The sequence below is a fragment of the Cupressus sempervirens genome, chromosome 7 (assembly GCF_028749045.1).
Source record: "Cupressus sempervirens isolate cs-2001-9-10 chromosome 7, ASM2874904v1, whole genome shotgun sequence".
NCBI classification, from domain to species: domain Eukaryota; kingdom Viridiplantae; phylum Streptophyta; class Pinopsida; order Cupressales; family Cupressaceae; genus Cupressus; species Cupressus sempervirens.
In genome coordinates, this window is record NC_143124.1 from 882,514,205 (window position 1) to 882,528,167 (window position 13,963).

The 13,963-nt window shown below is 31.9% G+C and overlaps 1 pseudogene; it reads left to right on the forward strand.

Annotated features, from left to right (window-relative positions):
- Positions 1-1,137: 1,137 nt before the first annotated feature.
- On the forward strand, positions 1,138-2,141 carry LOC149550289 (antimicrobial ginkbilobin-2-like protein; annotated as a pseudogene).
- The last annotated feature ends 11,822 nt before the right edge of the window (positions 2,142-13,963 follow it).

The following is a 13,963-nucleotide window of genomic DNA, read 5'->3' on the forward strand; positions in this document are numbered from 1 at the left end:
AATCAGGTTTTGAATTTTATGACAGTTTTTTTAATAATATTGTGGGGTCCACGGTATATTCATCTTCCGTGTCAACCAAACAGACCATTGGCTTTCCAAACCACAAAACCAGGTTTTCAAAAACCTGGTTATAAGATAACCTGGTTATGCCAAAAATTCATCTTCCCCAACCAAACGGAGCCTTAGAGAAGTGAAAATATGAACGAGTCCCATAATTGTCACGAAATACAAGATTGCATATTAAACCCCGTAAACCTCTAAGAAACATTGTATTCCTTCATTGTAAGCTCTACAAAATTCTCCTAGAACAAAATTCCTAGTGTAGCCATCGTGTGAATATTTTATAAGGATAAAAAATTGCCTATGATTAGATATCATTATAATACACGTTAGGTTAAACTACAATACCCGATAATGATTCATGAAATTGTGATGGAAGACGACATCTATTTTTTTTTTTCAGTAAAGAACAATACCCCTGAATCCTTAGTAGAAATGGAACTTTTCGCGGCTAGATACCTGAATGACGATTCCGTGCTTGGTCTTACCACCATTTGCCACGACGTGCCACAATTGCCACCACCTGCCAATCGCAGGGATAAAGGAAATCAGCCAATGTAAAAACTGGGAATTTGGAGGAGAAAATTCAGTTTACTAGAGAATAAGCTTCCGACCTTACTGTATAATGTATATTTCTTTGTTTTCACGCAGAATAGAGACTTTAAAACATTAGTCCCGGCCTTAGACAGCAGTGACTAACAAACACAAAACCAAAATATACTGCTTTATATTCACAAATTTTAACGGAATATTTTAAAGAGTCTTAAAACAAAACAAAATACTGTGCTGCAGACTGGGTCATCCGTTCAGCATGTGCCGCGTAGACTATTTCAGCTCTAAAAAGCTTAAGCTCATCGAACTTCTTTAATAATATAACATTTTGAGGTAATGTTGACGGGGTAGTGGCCAAGCCTGCATAATCTACCTGCTAATAATAATAAAATATACGTAACAGGTTCAAATTGTGCGGTCGAAGGTTCCGCGGATTTATAATATGTGTATTGCCGAAGTCAGCCATGGCCTGGTCATGATCATTCTCCCCTCGTTTCCAATCTATTTATAACCCCAATTGCTCATTGTGCTTTACAACATCTTCTTCTTCTCTTTCGTAGTCTGCAGAAATGTATTTCTCAGCGAGTGCATCAAAGATAGTGCCGATGATGTTTCTAGCGGCTATTCTCCTATTCACTGCTGTAATGGCCAAGTCCTCGGACGAGGGGGGCAGCATATACACGGCATGTAATGTGGCAAAGTACTCCAACGGCTCACAGTTCGATACCAACCTCGAAGCGCTCTTTAAATCTCTGACGGAGAACGCAGCATACGCCGGCTTCGGCGCCTCTGTTTACGGGCAGGACACGTCGGACCAGTTGTCGGGGCGCCTCCAGATCTATCTCCCGCCGCCTGCCGGACCTGCTCAGCGGAGGCGGTGAATGTCGTCCGCCGCGACTGCCCCAACACCATCGGCGCTCGCATTCAGCTGGAGCGTTGCTTCCTTCGCTACGAGAATTACACCTTTCTCTCCGTTTTGGACACCAACTTGTGGTACGGCGTTGCAAACGTCAGTAACAACACAGACATCCACTTTAACGCTGGCGTTAGGAATGGTTGGCGGATCTGTCTAGCAGGGCCCCCGCCAGTCCAATCAAGTTCGCCCAGGGGTCATTCGCTGTTGTTTCTTCGACTTCGAAAGTCGTGAGCATCTATGCCATGGAGATGTGCTGGCGTGACATGTCCAGGGAAGACTGCGCGGCCTGCCTTTCCAAGGGAATTGAGGAGGTCTCCATCTTGTCTAGCCAGAGAGTCGGTGCTCAGGTTTTCATGGGGAGCTGCACCCTGCGCTACGAGCTCTATCCCTTCGCCCAGCACTCCTATTGGTCTCTATACTAGTTATTTTTTAATTCCTTTCTTTTAATTGGGGTGATTCACCATACAAATATGGCAGGCGTACATGCCCAATAATTTACGTTTTATACCACAAGTAGATTGTTTGTTTGATGTCCTTAAATAAAATCTAATTTGCAATTGAGATGAGGTGTTGTAAGACTACCATGAATTAAAAAATTGCGAGCATTTAATCATATTGATGAAGTGTAGATTGAGGTTTGGTTACGTAACAGATTATTTAGATTAAAGTGAATTTTCAGTTACTGTGATTAAATCTATCGTTGTCAATTGGTATTTAATTTTACACCACCATATTTTTTTATATGCTCATCTTTTTTAGTCTTTGGCCACTCTTAAACATCACACACTAAGGGAAGAATTAAGCTTGGGAAAAAAAGTCAACTTTGACTATTTAATACTTTTGGTCTAGGAATTAAGCTTAGTGTGTGATGTTTAAGCCATTCCATCTACGACAATTATATTCTTTGATTGCATAATAGACGGCCAGTTCTACATTTGGTTTGTACATATTTTTTAAAATCAATATTCAGTGTTGGAAAATAGAAAAGAGTTGACACTTCTGTTTGTTCTCTTATCTTTGATCCAACATTGTTTGGACAAGATTTTTCTTTTTAAAGAATTAAAGACTTGTGACTAGCAAAACTCTTAAACAACATTATAAAGAATTGTATTTTTTAATAATTTGACTATATATATATATATGGAGAACCATTTTCTGAAATATGATTTATGAAAAAATCTTTGATAAATAATTTGAAATTAATAATTTTTAATTCTTAAGAAGATCAATTTTTATTGTGCATTTCTTTTTGCTATCATTAGGTTATGTGCAAATTATAGTCATTACAATACTATCATCAAACTTAATTTTACATTGAATCTCTAACACAATTAATACTTTTATTACTATTTAAAAAATACACTAATATAATAAATAAAAAAATATTAAAAAATAATAGTTTTATTAAAGATGTCTAAAAGTCGCAAAATAAATAAATTTGGAGAATTCAAAATTTATCTCACGGTCTATACATATGATATTAAATGCAATATTATTTCCTTGCTCCCTACTAGTTTAGAAGAAAAAATGAAGTATATTATATTTCTTAGAGGGAAAATAAATTTGGTCTTCATGATAAAGAACAATTAGATTTCCCTTTCATAATGCACTAACACATGACATTTCATATCCTCTCTCTACTTAGTCATGGTTATAAAGTGGGAGATGGAGGTCTTTTAATTTTATTTTATGAAATTTTTGGACATAAAGGCACTTGCGAATACTTTATTTTGTTCCCAACATATATTATCAGTCCCTTCTTTTAAAGCGGGAGACTATAGTTTTTGATAGCCTTTTCAAATAATACTTTAATTCTTGGAAATCATGCTCATTTCCTAGTTTCTCATTTAACCTATGGCCAGCTTTAAAAAATTTATTAAACAAGATTATTACATTTTAATCTCTATTTTTTGATTGGCCATCATCCTTTTTCAAGGTAGTCTTTTTATTTTTTGATACATAAAATTAGAATAAAAATGAGACTTTGGAGATGTGTCTTTTTTTAGAGATTTCACATTGCATTGTGCATGAACTTTATGCATCTCTTTATGCTTTTACAAATGAAATAATGACACCAACATGGCTAATTATAAGGTAGCAAACCTTCTAGAAATTCTCAAGGTTTGTTGAAGTTGCCATTGATTTTTCCATCTTGGTGTTTGAGGCTAAAGAAATGTGGTCACAATAGAGTTATTTGTTCATCTTATGTTCATTTTACAAGAAGTCAATACCAAGGTTCACCGACAATTATTATTGATGTAAGCTTCATTTGGTTTATTTTAGCTTTTCAATTTGTATCTAGATTCTCTATAATCTTCTATTTCAGATTTTTGTGTTCATCTAATTCTCATTATATTGGGATTATCTGCTAATATATTCCTTGCATTCATTGTAAAATTAGCCAAGGCTTTGTGCAAGGATGGTGTGCATAAATTGATTATTTTCAAGTCTATGTGTATGGAAATTGTCAGTGTCAACACTAAAATCAAATTCTATCTGCAACTTTCATTCTGTCAACATTTTTGTGTTTTGTTAAGGCACCAAGAGTTGACCTAATTAGCATTCAAGAATATTTTCTTGCCAAACTCACTTCTCAATCTACTAGTTAGTAACATTATATATGTTTTTAGAACACAAAAAATAATTATAGGTAATCATGTACTGAGAGTTTATTTCTTTGCAAACATTTTGACTTAGTTGTCTATATAATCCCATATAACAAGTTTCGAACTATTCTTTGGTTTTTTAATTTCTTTCAAATAATGCCCTATAATTCAATCAGATTCTTGATGAACATTGTATAGTAAGCTGGACACTAATTCTATAGAATACTAGAGACGTTTTTGTAATTAGATACAAAATATAGTCTGTTGGCAAGTGAATATAGAAAAAAATGAATATAGCTATGAGATTATTGTTATAATGTTATGTAATAGCATGCTTAGGAAAATGTGACAGAGTTGTCAAATATTTCTCTTGTGGGTTCATTATGAATTGTTCATATTAAGGGTTTTTTTTTAAATTCAACTTTCATTGAAAGTTTGGAGCTAAATATTTCAAATACATATGGGAGGTATATGCGATCTTTCTTAATTAAGGTTGAGATAAAATTTAATCTAAGATTAGAATTTAGTTTCTTTTTATACTAAAGTTTATTTTAAAGTATTGACGCTCAATTAATTTTTTTAGAGTCTATTTTATTAGGTTTATGGAAGTAATGTTTTCACTATCTATTTATTAATATATCAAATAAAATAAAATAAATTCTCAAATTTTTTATAAATTAAAATTAAAATTTATTCATATACATTAATAAAACTCCTTGAAATTTTTGGAAAGCTCTAGTTTATAAAAAGTTACAGATTTTAGAAAGCTCCACTAACACATAGGCAACAACCTACTTTCCATTGCAATCTGAGGGCTCCACCAGTTACTTCACGTTTAGGGTTGACATGAAAGAACAAATGAACAAATACCAATGGACTAGATATTTGTTCATGTGAGGAAATCATCTAACAAACCCCAACATTAGCCTTCTATATTTCAATTTTCTTTCAAATAATACATTTGGCACAATAAGTAAATCATTAATAAATAAAATCTTTTTACAATGAAAATAAGACTAATTTTATTCAACAAAAAATTATGATTATGCACTGTCTTTTTTCATTTTAATATTTGAAGTTAAAATTTAAATTTCCTAAAATAATTTATTATGAAGAAGTTTATTTTTTAATAGAAAAAGCAACAAGAGGGTGTTGACCTGTGGTACAAACAACATACACTAGACAATGTCAAAAATAATGGAACCTAGTGCCAAACAACCAGATACAATGAATCTTAGCTAAAGTCTACCTTTGTAAAAAACAAAGGTTTGAATGTAAAAAACCCACCAACCATGGTCCACATTGCTAAGGATCCACACGAAACAAGCCCTATACTAGCTACTCATTCTTAAACCAAAAACAAGAACAAAGACCCCAAAAGACTCCTTTAAAAAAAACAACAACCATCTGTCATAGTAAGAAAGAAAATAAGATGGGGATACAATCCCATCCTCAAAAGACCTAGTAACCAATCTCAAGAAATAGATAACTTGTTCTTTTTTCATTAGCATAATGAGGCAATAAATAGCCCATCCTTATTTTACCATCATAGGTAGGAAAAGATGGTATATTCTTCTACCACCATTGTGGCCAAAGGTCCATAGCCACTAGAACCATTAGTATTGCCAAAAATCTTCCATCCCCTAGTATACTCCCTACCCACCTCAATAGAAAAAGGGTCCCCATCAATAGAAGTTGGGGGAGGAAAGATCAAAAATCCATTTTTGGTTAGAAAGACTACACAAAAATGACACCCCCACTCCCATCCCCATCCACATAGGTTATCTCAACCACCAAAATCAGAAGCATGAACTCCATCTTGATTGGAGTCAAAAGAAACTTGAAAAAAACATAGAGGAAGAACCCAATAATCTCCAAGTCCCCCGCTTAGGAGGAATATGCCTCAGCAACAAAAGAGTAATAGGAAAAATCCATCCAACATGTCTCCATTCCACCTCAAAATAAAGGGATCCCATCTCAATATGGATAATGTGGAGGAAGAGACTCCCTAGAAAAGCCTTCTTCGGAGACCGCTCGACCATCCAAACATTGACATTATGAGAAGGATTTCCCCACCCAATATCTATCACATCCACAAAATATATCACCACTTAAATAGATGATATCTCCACCTCTATAAGACTTGTGTGGTAGATAAATCCATCAAGATAACTCTAGACACACATCTAAAGGTGCCTTTGAAACCTTTGAAATCCATCAATAGATAACTCTAGGGGGTAATGCAAGAGCCAATATAGATTACTCCAGAGAATCCAAAGGAGGAAGACTTTGCAACTAGGAAGCGCCCGAAGAAATAAAATTTCACTTACCCAAAAGTAAGGAGCCAAAGAGGGCCCCTAAGAGCTAACAACAATCACTCGACAACTAAAAGGAGGGCCATATAGCAGAGCCCACGCAAGGATATGAGAAATATGCACCTTCAAAATCATAGAAGGAGCACTAAAGCTCAATAAATAGATGGAATGGATAGATCCATCATTGCAAACTTCTAACCCATCAAAGAGTCCCTAGATCTGACAAACCCAGAAGTAGGGTACCCCTAGTAGAGCCATTAAGGAGAAAGAATCCAACTTCACACATGAAAAAACAAAGAAGGCATCATCAAGGAAGATCCCCCACTATTCCAATGTGAAGATACTAATAACACTAGAGATCCTCCCTTCATAGAGAAAAACCTCTAAGAAGCAAGCATCTAGTGGGTTAGAAGCTCCCACAAAAGAAAGAAGCATGGTCCTTGATTTTGCAGAAATCACTCCCACACTATGGCAAAACCAAGGCAACATAGGTTTGAGAAGCACCCTCCATTCATCCATCTTGGCATCACCAGATACCTTGCCGCCACCATCGTTGGCCCATTCACTACTAGAAACCTTAGCTTGCCCCACACTCATATTATTCTTACTGTTATTATGAAGAAGTTTGTTATAAAATATTTTTAAAATTATAATATGTTTTATAAAGATATTAAAATTTTCAAACAAATTTAAGTTTGAATTATGCAAAATGTTAAAAATGATTTTATATTTTTAACTATAGAAGACATTAAATTTTTAACTATAGTAGATTATGACTTGTAAAAAATATGGAGAACAATTAATCTTGAATTATTCATGATTAAAATATTAAAATAAAATAAATTAATATACTTATAAATTATTTCCAATTACATTATTCTCCATTATTTTCTCAACTTGTTTTCTTTATCCTAAGTTTATACTATTAAAAAAGTTTCTTATATCTACAAAGGCTCTTAATTTCTTCTTCTCCATTTTAATTTAACATTATATAATATTAAAAAATTATAATATCTTATACTAATATCAAAAGATAAGGACTCAAGCTCTCATAGAGCTCTTGTTTAATTAAACTAATCTCTAGCTCTACGTCCACGACCACCAAAGCCTTTCTCTATTTCTTTTTCATATGTAATTCAACCAACATCTAACTATTAATATCATTATATGTAATCTCAATTGAGATTGTAGATTGAAACATGATAAGTGCAAGCCACAAGCAATTTTTGTTTAGATATATTGGAATCTTGGTACACATCATTTTTTTAGTAAGTGCTTCAAAGTCATTATAGAGAATGTATGTTCATATACCTTCATTATTTGTCATCTCACATAAGACTTTAGATTAAAACAAAGGAAGTGTTATGCGAAAAATTACTATGTTTTGGATATAGTAATTTTTTTGAGAATAATAGGATTAAATTTTTTTCTAAAGTATCCTTGTATTTTATTTGTCTATTGTAGTTTTCTTTTTCCACATCTGTTGTGTTGAGAAAAAACTTCTAGTCATATGTTTAAAATTGTCCATTGGTTTCTGACATATTGATGGCTAAGTTGAAAGTTGATTTTCCAAAACAAATCAAAATAAAGAAAAACAAATGTTGTAGCAAATAATGTTCACTCTTTATAATAATAATTATTCATTTATTATTACAAGATTAAAGTCTTTGGGCGGCCCAACATTAATTTTGCAACTATAATAAGTTACTAATCTAATATACTTATTTCTTATAGGGCATGCTTTAATTTGGATGACTTTAATCATAAAATATATTGAAATCTGGTAAAAGCAATATGTTTCAATTAGTGATGTTAAATCAAAGTTTCCAACAATAACAAATAGGCTATGGGAAGTGAATTCTTGTTATATGAAATTGACGAGGTTGCAATATTTTTTAAAAGACACACTTACCTTGGGTAATCTTGATTTATTTTAGAAAATACATAGATTTAATCATTATATTCTATTTATTTTAGAGTTACCAATTATTATTTGTATATATTGTTATTTATTTGATTTTTTTCATTACTTATACATTGTGTAAAATCTCTATCTAACCAGTCTACATTCAACATCAACTATACAACTATCAACTATATGCTTGCACCTATTCTCAGTGTAAGCACTAAATTTTTAATTAGTGCCTCTATGCATTTTCATCACATATTGAGAATATTGCTTTACAAGAAATGGTAAATAATGTAGTTTCTAGACAATGGTTGACAATGGTTGACACAACTATCATTTTTTTAGATCAACTTTTCTCTGACCTTCAAACTAGGTATACAGTAAACATTCTTACATCTTTCTAGGTTTGTTATGCAATGATTTCTTGCACCTTAGTTGAGCCACATATTTTTTGATTTTTAATGATTGGAAGATAAAATAGAGTACAATTTTATTTATTTTGGAAATTTGATGCAAGTTGTATGATTGTTTAATGTAGATGTTAATTTTTATATGATATTCTATTAATGTGGTGTTTCATTCATGATGTTCATTGAATAATTAGTTATGAAATATCTTTAAATTTGTATTTTTTTATCCAATCAATCTAAAACTAACATGAAGTATCTTTAAAAGCGCTATGATAAATCAAATATTTAATTGTTTTGAAAGTACTAATATGGAGATTTATTTATATCCTATACATTTGTATGATAGCATTATTTACAATAAGATTAACTAACATGTATATACATAGGTCTCTCTATATATAAAATCTAAATCTAACTAAAAGTGGAATTAAAAGTACATGCACACACAAACAAAGTTGGCCAAAGCCACACACACACACAGGTGAGAGTGGAATATAAGACCTCATATATACATTTATTTATATATTTATACACACACTAGATGCTTTTTATTTGATTTAATTTGATTATTATTATTTTCTCTTTACTTTTTCTTCTATTTTTATTTATTTAGTCTTATTTATTTATTTATTTCTCCTTTTTAATTTTTTTTCATGATTTAATTTTTAAATAATTTGAGATTAATTAATTTTTAAATAAATTTTGAATTAAGGATAAAATAGATTTTTTAATAGACACGAAATCTAAAAACTCTTACAATTTTCTTCTTAATTTCTTAATTTATTGTTTGTGTGTCTGTGCATGTGCACACACATGTGTGCATGTGTGTGCGTGCATGCACATTTATATTATACCATTATTTACAATAAGATTACCTGATATGTATATACATAGGTTTGTATATATCCAATTAAAATAAAACTAACTAAAAATGAATTTGAAAGTACTAATACACAAATTTATATGTATCCTATACATTTGTATGATACCATTATTTACAATAAGATTAACTGACATGTATATACAAAGATCTATATATATCCAATTAATCTAAAACTAACTAAAAATGGATTTGAAAATACTAACACACACACACACACACACACACACACACACACACACACACACACACACACACACACACACACACACACACACACACACACAAAAACTAGTTGCTTTTAATTTGATTTGATTTATTTATTTTTATTTTCTCTTTACTTTTTGTTTTGTTTTTATTTATTTCATCTTATTTATTCATTTTTTCTCCTCTTTAATTTATTTTTTCTTGATTTATTCTTTAAATTTTTTGAGATTAACTAATATTTTAATTTATTATGGATTAAGGATAAAACAAATTATTTAAGAGACCTAAAATCCCAAAAGTCTTACAATATTTTTAATTTTTTAGTTTTTTTGTACTTAATTTTTTCTTTTTTCTTTTGGCCTTTTTATTCTTTTTGTTTTTCTCATGTTTTTTGTTTTATCGTTTAGTATTTTTGGGCTCCTCGTCTAGTTTTTCCTTCATTTCTTTCTTCTTCCACTTTTTCCTCCTTGCTTTGTGTGCACTTTCCTTTCCCTCTCCCATTTTTTTATCTTTTGAGTTATTACATCATGATAATAGAACATATAGTGTAATAAAATACCTTAATATTAAAAAATTGTTATATAATCAATTCAAAAACTTATACCAGAAAAGTAATACAAATCAATTATTAAATTGACACTTCTGAAAACATAATGAGGAAAAATAAAAAACTAAATTTTTTATTATTATATTTTAATCAAAGATCTTAAATAAGTTTTAAAATAAATTGAAACAAAAACATGTGTCATAAACTGGGTCAACCATTCACTTTTAATATATCTACTTACTACAATGGACCAAAATCTTGAACCTATACTGTGTCGATGATTTTAGCTAAGTAAAGTTGAAAGTATAGGCTGTTGCTTTCTTTTTTGTCTGGTTTTTATTTGTGAGTTTTAGAGGGAGGACATTGAGGTGGTAGTGGAAAAGCTTACACAAACTCCTTGCCAATAATAAAATAAAATATGAGCAATAGGTGTTGGGTGTATATGTGAAGCCCAATGGTCTTCCATTTATTATTTATATTTTATTATTGTTTCCCTCCAATTTTTTGTCTCTTCATTTCTTTCAAGACTCTATATATTGGTATTGGAGGTTCATTATTATATATCATATTCAAAGAGCTGAAGCTATAGTTGTGATGTTGGTACAAACTAGAGTTGTCATTGCACCAAAAGATCGACCTGTTAATACATGATACAACCACTAGACTTATAGAACATAGGAGGTAGTTAAACCATGTCATGAATCCCGAAGGGGAAGGCTAACAGTTAGTCCAACAATTTCCCTCTCAATGTTACCCAAGCATATTCAAACCTGTGACCAAGCTCTGATACCACTTGTTACAAACTAGAGTTGTTGTTGCACCAAAAGATTGACCTCTTAATGCCCGATACAACTACTAGTCTTATAGAACATAGGAGGTGGTTAAACCATGTCATGAATCTTGAAGGGGAAGGTTGGTAGTTAGTCCAACAGATGTAAAGTTTAGACTTTAACATTAATAAGAGAACTTCCTTGCAGTGTGGACATACCCACAATTTGTGGTGAACCATGCTAAATTTGTGTGTTTGTGTTTTTCTTCTTTCTTGTTGTTTTGTTCTTTCCAGTTTGCACTTTCAAAAAAATTCACCATTGGTATCATAGCTTGGTGTAGATGCTGGGATCAATTTTGGTATTTGAAAATATGGATTCATAGAAGATTTGTGAGTGCAAAAATTCTAAGGACAAAATTTTTTGTTTGTGGAAAGTTTAGATGTGTTCGTTGCTAGTCAAGACTTGGTGGTAGCAATTGATGGAAAAGCTAAGAAATCAGCTGCAATGAAAGATGAATACTTGGATAAGATTTATGAGAAGGCAAAGTATACAATTTCATTATCACAAAATGTTTTATTCAATTTACACAATGAATCTATGAACAAGAAAGTTTGGGATAAACTTCAAATTATGTACAAAACAACATCAAACACAAATAAAATATTCATTATGCAAAAGCTCTACAAGCTTAAAATGAAGGATCAAATTGTGATGTCAAATCATATAAATGATTTGAACACTTTATTATGTCAAGCAATCTTAGTTGGCATGACTCAAGATGATGAATCTAAAGCTATCATCATGTGGCGTTCCTTACCTTACAACTAGGATCTCGTTGTTACAATAGTTAGTACTTCTAACTCCTCAAAGAAAAATTTGGTCTATGATGACATAATGACCACTCTACTTAGTGAGGATATTCAAAGAAGAAACAAGGAATCCTAATTTACTGAAGCCTTGATAGTGGTCAACATCAAAACTAGAGGAGGAAGCCAAGATAGGGAAAGAAACAATCATCATGGAAGATCAAAATTAGCTAGGTGCTCAAAGTCAAAGGAGGGGAAAGGAAGAGACTGTTGGTTTTGTGGAAAAATTGGTCACATGAAAAAGGATTGTAGAGGTTATAAAAGAGCTCAAGAATGAGTGCAAAAAGTCAAGCCAACACCGTCTATGACAAAGATGATAGTGTAATGATTTTATCTATAATCGAGATACTTCAGCCTCATGGGTTTTGGATTCTAGTGCATCATTTCATTCCTCTCCATGTACGAAATACTTCTCAAATTATCAAGAAGGTAAGTTTAGTGAAGTATATTTGGGTGATAATAAATCATGTGAAATAGTAGGCAAAGGAGATATTTTATTATCTTTGAAAAGAGGTGTTAAATGGCTATTAAAAGATGTGTGTCATGTTCCAATACTAAAGAGAAATTTGATTTCCTTATGTAATCTATATGCACAAGGTTTTATCATTTCTCTAACCTATTCATGGAAATTTGTAAAAGGATTCATGTTAGTTACAAAAGGAGACAAGATTGGGATTTTATATATTGTTGAAAATATCAATGAAGTGGGTGTTGCCATGCCAGTTGAAGATAGCAATTCAGAATTGTGGCATCAAAGGATCGATCACATGAGAAAAAAGGGCATTTCTGTTATGCATTAAAGGGAGCAATTATTGGAACTAAAATTAGTTGACTTACAATTTTGTCAACATTGTCTCTATGGAAGACTCAGGCTAGCAAGATGCCTCAATAGCATACAGGTGTATTCAAACAAATACACAAGCTCACACTCCTTGTGGTGAAGGATATTGCATGGTTATGCAGTCTATCATTCATCAACATGCTTCTTCAAACCACTCATTGCAAATACCTTCACCCAGTCACATGCATAACACTAGGTAGCAAGAAAATTTTGAGATTGGTTCCCACATGGGTTAGATAATAGTGCTCAATAATGAGCAGGTCTCTATTATTCAACAAGGTAATATTCTTCCTCAGGCTTATGATGTTCATGGTCATGAAACTTAGATTTCTCTCTCACATTAGAGAAGCCATAACATTTTAGAATCATATCATCAATTTTTTAATGTACGATGTAATTCTTAGAATCACTATATTAATACTGATGTTTGGGATACTCAAAAACACTCAAAGAAGAATTTCACATCTTTTAAAGGCAATGACTATGAGCTCTTGAGACAGAATACTCTAACTATTGAGAAGCTACATACTAATGATATGATGTAAAAGGGGGATACTGTGTAGGCTCTAAGAAAATCTACAAGAGAGAGAAGGCTTCTTTCCATATTCTTTGATTATGAACTCTTGTACTCTGAAGAAGTAGAGCTAGAACTTTTACTTTCCGGCCAAGTAGAACCAACAAGCTTCAAAGAAGCTTGTAAAGAATTAAATTCTCACAAATGGGAGATAGTGATGCAAGAAGAGATGGATTCTCTATTGAAAAATAAAACTTGGGATTTGGTTCATTTCCCACCGAATTGGAAAGTACTCGAAAATCAATGGATTTATCAGTTGAAAGACAAAGGAAAATATCAGAAGCATTTGAAAGCCAGACTTATTGTTAAAGGTTTCGATTAGAAAAAGGGCATATATTTCAATGAAATCTTCTCCACCATGGTTAGAATGACTACAATCTAGACTATTCTTAGTTTAGTTGCTGCTCATGATCTTACACTTGAATAGCTGGATGTCAAAATATATTTTCTCCATCGTGATCCGAATAAAGAAATCTACATGATGTAGCTTGAGGGATTCATTAAACATGG